The sequence below is a fragment of the Amblyraja radiata genome, chromosome 11 (genome assembly GCF_010909765.2).
Source record: "Amblyraja radiata isolate CabotCenter1 chromosome 11, sAmbRad1.1.pri, whole genome shotgun sequence".
In the NCBI taxonomy this organism is placed as follows: domain Eukaryota; kingdom Metazoa; phylum Chordata; class Chondrichthyes; order Rajiformes; family Rajidae; genus Amblyraja; species Amblyraja radiata.
This window is the reverse complement of record NC_045966.1, coordinates 32312918-32319847: the sequence shown is the minus strand read 5'-3', so window position 1 is coordinate 32319847 and position 6930 is coordinate 32312918. Positions and strand designations below refer to the sequence as shown.

The window sequence follows — 6930 nt, the reverse complement described above, 5'->3', positions numbered from 1 at the left end:
AAAATTGATTTTCTTGAACTTATTGCAGATTTTTACTTACATTCCTGAATGGAAAGTCTTTTTGATTGTGTCTCGGTAAAAAGTTATTGCTTTGCCTAACAGTCATTAACTTGAAGCAGAACATCCTTTAGAGCCCCTACCAAAATGGCCAGTAAATTACGTTACATTCCTGTACATGGACCAAGGCCCTAAAAAGCAGAAACCAAACAAAGGAAGTCTTTCAAATGTTCAGATCAGCTAAATGTTGAGGAACTAAAAGAACAAACTGTCTACCAGTTGCTGAATTGAAATGTCATTCTGTGAGAGTGTCAGTTACTGTCAGGATTATGTGACCTGGCGAGGTTCTGTTCTGCAATCAGCAAGTTGCAGATGATTAAAGCACTCAGTTATTGACCTGTACTTCAATTTGGCCTCTGTCACTCATTCCAATAATCCACTTCATCACATATTGCAGCCATCAGCAAATGATATTAGTTTATAACTTTCCTTTCGGTAGTAAAATAATTTTGCACTATTTGATCACGCGCTAAATAATTACATGATTTCAAATGAATCCTGAGTCTGTTTTGATAGGGTTGGCTGGCATGGACATCTTCATGCCCAGAGGCCAATCGCTGCTGTTTTCTTTACATTTTATCTGACTTCCCTTTTGTGGCAACTAACCTCAAGATCATTTCTGGGGCAAAGGCAGGGGAACATATTATGAACTCCCCTACAGTTACTCGCAGCTATGGTAAATCAAGTGGCAGGGCAATGGAACGGCTGGGGTGGGTGGGTGGGAGGGAAGGTTGTTCACCCTGGTGCCCTGCTCCACCTGGAGGATGGCAAGAGAATGAAGGAATTGACCTGAACTCTGATAGCGGACTTGAAGAGCAGGTTTTTAAAAAATCAATATGACTGTTAGGCACACATTCAGTTCTGGAGTTATTTAAATCACACCAGCTACATCCGGGAATGTTATAAGAACCCGATGGTGTAACTGCCAGCTGTAGATCCTGGTGAGCAGGATGAAGGCACCATCTGGGCATGAAACTTTTTTTGTGTCATTTGTGACCGCAGGAGAAAAACAAGGAAGAGATTTTTACCTTCCATCACAGTGAGGAGGTGCCTGGAGGAGAGTCACTGTGATGGATGTTTATGTTATATTTATGTAAGTGTGTGTTTTGTTTGCTTTTTATTGTTATGACTGTATGGTAATGACATTTTGTTCAAATTTTTTTGAATGACAAATAAATTCAATTCAATTCAATTAATTCAATTCAGGCGAGTGCCAGCATTTACAGTTCATGCTGTGACATTTTCAGGCTGGGCTACATCAGTGACTGCAACATTAGTGTTCAAATTCCACCAGTGCTGGTGTATCTTTCAGAACTGGAATGTTGAAGGGCATTTGGAGCACAGCAAAGCCAGTAAATCATTCATTACATAACATAATACACAATACATTTGCTTCTCGCAACAAGGCGGATGTTCTTGGCAAATATCCTGACAAATAGTTAAACAGAGAAGTCTTCAGCACGTTAAGGAACTTCCAGTATCAGAAACCACCAGGAGATTTTGTAACCATTGTAGACCGATGAAGTAGCAGCACAATAGTGCTGGTGTAACTCGGTGGGTCGGGCAGAATTTCAGGAGAACATGGATAGGCAATGTTTCTGATAAGAACCCTTCTCAGACTGATCATGGTGGTGGTGGGTGGTGGGGGATGTGGGGGGTGGAGTGGAAGATGGGAGGTGCAGGATAAAGCCTGACAGGAAATATAGGCCATCAGTGGTGAGAAGGATTGTTTGATAGGCAAATGGTTGGACAAAGGCTAGAGAGGAAAAGACAGAAGGTGTGTGACAAAAGATTGAAGAGTGATGAATTGTGAAACTAGAGGAAAGGATGTAGTTGGGAGGGGGAGGGGAGAAACTGCTGTGAAATCCAGTGAGACACAGGGGAGGGGGCAAAGGGGGGAGGGGGGGGGGTGTATGTGGGTAGAAGGGGGAGGGTTATGTAGTTACATAAAATTTGAGAACTCAGTGTTCATACCATTGGTTTGAAAGCTACCCAAGTGTAATGTGAGGTGTCATTCCTCCAGTTCCATGTGGCCTCACTCTGGCAATGGAGGAGGCCCAGGAGAGAAAGACCAGTATGAGATTGGGAAGAGGACTTAAACATTTATAGCAACTGGGAGATCCTGCAGGCCTTGGTTGACCAAGAGTGAATGTTTGGTGAAACGGTTGCCAAGTATACACTCGGTCTCGCTGATGTACAGGAGGCCACAGGATGCAGTAGATGAGGTTATAGGAGGTACACATGATCCTCTGCCTGGAGTCCCTGGATGGAGGTGAGGGAGGAGATAGAGGGACAGGTGTTACATCTCACGTGGTTGTAGGGGAAAGTACCTGGGAGATGGAGGAAAGTACTTGGGAGAGTTGTGGAGCAAATGGTTTCTGCCAAAGGCAGAAATGGGTGAATAATGGGAAGATGTGACTGGTGGTGGGATCATGCTGGAGGTTTGGGAAATGTCAGAGGGTGATGTGCTTGATGCAGAGACTGGTGGGATGAAAGATCAGGACCAGGGGAATTCTATCCTTTTTGTGCCTGGGAGGGGAGGGGAGCGTGACCAGAACTACAATAAACAGAGGATGAATGAGTGAGTGATACCTCTATGACAGAAGGGGGAAACCACGTTTACTAAAGAATAAGGACATCTTGCATGTCCTAGAATAGGACACCTCATCTTGGGAGCAGATGCGGCGGAGATGGAGAAATTGAGAGCAGGGAATAGGCAGGAGGCAGAGTGGGAGGGAGTGTAGTCCAGATATCTGTGTGGATTGGTAGGTTTGTAATAGACATCAGTCAATAGTCTGACCCCTGTGAAGGAGACAGAGAGATCAAGAAAGGGGACAGAAATGCCAGAGATGGTTCAAGTGAATTTGAGGCCAGGGTAGAAGTTAATGGTAAAGTGTCTATGAAATATAGTGTAGGACTGGTATAAAGGAAGGTCCCGTTACATCCTGATAAAATTAATTTCACGATTAAATCCTTAAATATTTTTAAGCCCAGTTTCATCAGGCACCGTCTTACATTGAATAGTGATTGTTAAGGATAGTGCAGAAAGTGGAAGTAGGATGTAGACTGGACCTCTCCTAACTGCACTGCAGTTGTGATAGCGGGCATGCTGATGCAGGCAGGAGCTACCAGTGCCCTCCAGAATGTTTGGAACAAAGATCCATCATTTATTTATTTGCCTCTGTACTCCACAATTTGAGATTTGTATTAAAAAAATCACATGTGGTTAAAGGGCACATTGTCAGATTTTATTAAAGACCATTTTTATACATTTTGGTTTCAACATGTAGAAATTACAACTGTGTTTACACATAGTTACTCCATTTCAGGGCACCATAATGTTTGGGACACATGGCTTCAGAGGTGTTTGTAATTGCTCACGTGTGTTTAATTGCCTCTTTAATGCAGGTATAAGCACCTAGACTTTCCTCAAGTCTTTCCATCACCTTTGGATACATTTATTGCTGTTTATCAACATGAGGACAAAAGTTGTGCCAATGAAAGTCAAAGAAGCCATTATGAGACTGAGAAACAAGAATAAAACTGTTAGAGACATCAGCCACGCCTTAGGCTTACTAAAATCAACTGTTTGAAACATAAGTTAGAAGAAAGAGAGCACTGGTGAGCTTACTAATCGCAGAGGGACTGGCAGGCCAAGGAAGACCTCCACAGCTGGTGACAGAAGAAATCTCTCTTTAATAAAGAAACATCCCCAAACACCCGTTCGACAGATCAGAAACTGTTCAGGCGTCAGGTGTGGATTTGTCAATGATCACTGTCCACAGAAGACTTCATGAACAGAAATACAGAGGCTACACGGCAAGATGCATACCACTGGTTAGCTGCAAAATTAGGATGGCCAGGTTACAGTTTGCCAAGAAGTACTTAAAAGAGCAACCACAGTTCTGGAAAAAGGTCTTGTGGACAGATGAGATGAAGATTAACATATATCAGAGTGATGGCAAGAGCAAAGTATGGAGGAGAGAAGGAACTGCCCAAGGTCCAAAGCATACCACCTCATCTGTGAAACACGGTGGTGGGGTTGTTATAGCCTGGGCATGTATGGCTGCTGAAGATACTGGCTCATTTATCTTCATTGATGATACAACCGCTGATGGTAGTAGCATAATGAATTCTGAAGTGTATAGACACATCCTATCTACTCAAGTTCAAACAAATGCCTCAAAGTTAATTGGCCGGCGGTTCATTCCCAAACATGATCCCAAACACACTGCTAAGGCAACAAAGGAGTTTTTCAAAGCTAAAAAATGGTCAATTCTTGAGTGGCCAAGTCAATCGCCCAATCTGAACTCAATTGAGCATGCTGAACCCTTTTATATGCTGAAGAGAAAACTGAATGGGACTATCTCCAAAAGAAGTATAAGCTAAAGATGGCTGCAATACAGGCCTGGCAGAGCATCACCAGAGAAGACACCCAGCAACTGGTGATGTCCATGAATCGTAGACTTCAAGCAGTCATTGCATGCAAAGGATATGCAACAAAATATTAAACATGACTACTTTCATTTACATGACATTGCTGTGTCCCAAACATAATGGTGCCCTGAAATGGGGGAACTATATATAAACACTGCTGTAATTTCTACATGATGAAACCAAAATGTATAAAAATGACCATTATTAAAATCTGACAATATGCACTTTAATCACATGTGATTTTTTTCTATTACAAATCTTAAATTGTGGAGTGCAGAGGCAAATAAATAAATGAAGGGTCTTTGTCCCAAACATTATGGAGGGCACTGTAAATGCAAGCCAGAAAACTACTCGGAGATGAAGGGTGAGGAAAATAGAATTAATAATTCTTGCTGATATTAAAGAGCGATATCGGCGTCCTGTTCAGAGCCGAAAGATGAAATTATTTGCACATTGATACTTTATAATTTACACTGACTATATCGTGAAGACAAACACAAACTTGGATTTATGTAGACCAGTTATGTGTGCTTAAATCTACTGTGGTTGCAATGTGAAGCTGCATTAAATGCTTCCCCTCCAGAACGATAACTTGGTGGCATTCCTGTGACAGGTGCAATACAATTCCTGGAGGTGATCAACACATCTGGTAGGAAGCAACAGGCTCAGTTTGAAGAAGGATCTTGACCCAAAACGTCACCCATTCCTTCTATCCAGAGATGCTGCCTGTCCCGCTGAGTTACTCGAGCATTTTGTGTCTATTTTAGGCTGTGCCATATCTATAATAGTCCGACCAACAATCTTTACATTATTAGCATGGCTACTATTTGCCAACTGTAACCATGGCCATGTAACCAGAGGCAGGGAGATCACAAATTGTAACTTGAGTTTTATTGGTTGCTCTCTGCTGATGAAATATGACCTTCTGTTTAAAACTAAAGGTCAAGTCCAGAAGCCATTCCCTTGCAGTTTATCACAGCTGGTTACAGGGAAATGAAATCTCCCTGTTGAAATTTTTTATTTTTAGATTAATTTATGGCACAGGTATTGATCAAGTTGATTCGACCAGAGAAAGGTGCAAAGTACTGGGGAAAAAGATACAATTCTAAATAAAAGAAGAAAAAATACATTAAATGTAGATCAAAAATAAACCATACATATATAGAACCAATCTCACTATCACACTAATCCTAAAATGAGGTTAAATTAAACCAATGTTACAAAAAAATAAAACTGTGGCGGCGCTGTAATGGCGCAGCCCCTGCAGTTCGCCTGTCCTTTTTTAAAATTTATTTTTCTCCTGTTTGCTGTTGTTTTTATATTATTTTTTTTTAAATTGCTTTTATCTGTGTATATGTGGGGGGGGGGGGACTTTTGAATCTCTTCCCTGCACGGGAGACCCGTCCTTTTACCTGTCGGGTCTCTGTTGTCGTTGGGGCCTAGCACCGTGGAGCGGCCTCCAGACGGAACGACCTGGGGGCTCCAGTCGCGGAGCATGCGGACTTGCCATCGTGGGGCAGGCCGGCCTCGGAGCGTGGGGAGCTGTGGTGGTGCACGGCTGCGACCAGTCTTCGGGGCTTCGGGGGTTCCAGCTGCAGGCCTGGGAACGGTGACATCGGGAGCTTGCGGGTTCCTGGTGGGAGACCGCTTTTCGGAGCTCCCGCGGCGGCAGCTTCTCCCACCCAAGTTGCGGGGCTGAAAACGGTCTGGAGCGGGGCCTGACATCGCCCGGCGCAGCTTTAACGGCCGCGGGACTTGCCATCGCCCGCCGGGGGCTCCAACATTAGGGCCTTACATCGCCGGCGCGGCCTTAGCGGCTGCGGGACTTGCCATCGCCCGCCGGAGGCTTTAACATCAGGAGAGAATGGAGAGCAGGGGAGAGACAAGACAGTAGGAGACTCACTGTGATGGATGTCTGTGTGAATTGAGTTGGTTGTGTGTCTTGTATAATTGTTTCTTTTTGTTGTATGGCTGCAGAAACCCAAGTTCCTAACGGAAAAATAAAATTCATTGTATTGTGGACTAAATTTGTATTTACACAATATTGTATTGTGGACTAAATTTTAAATTTGCAAAAACTTGTGTTGAATGAAATAAACTGTATGACTTTTTTTTAGCCTTCTAGGAAATATGCTTGTCTCTAATCCAATCTTTTGTCTTTTGTGGTGTTCTGCCAGTGCATCGAGTAAGACGATTGATTATAAAGGCAATGTTTTTCAAAAGGCTTTTTCTACTTAAACTGGAAGGAAATGACAACACTAAAGACTGTTTCACACAATTACACTCTTCCAGCCCCCAAAGTCTATCAACAGATTTAAAGCTTCAATTGATTTACCCTCTGTCATTTACCCTGCATTGTGACTACCTGAGCCTTGTACAGAACTAACATTCAGCGAAAGAGACACACAAAGCTCAATGAGAAGCTTGAAATAATTT

At 42.9% G+C, this 6930-nt stretch overlaps 1 long non-coding RNA gene across 1 annotated transcript; it reads left to right on the top strand.

The window, feature by feature from the left end:
• The first annotated feature begins 1072 nt into the window (after nt 1-1072).
• LOC116978765 lies at nt 1073-6513 on the top strand. Its single transcript, XR_004413542.1, has 2 exons — nt 1073-1104; nt 6389-6513. It is a non-coding gene; the product is annotated as an uncharacterized LOC116978765 (long non-coding RNA).
• The last annotated feature ends 417 nt before the right edge of the window (nt 6514-6930 follow it).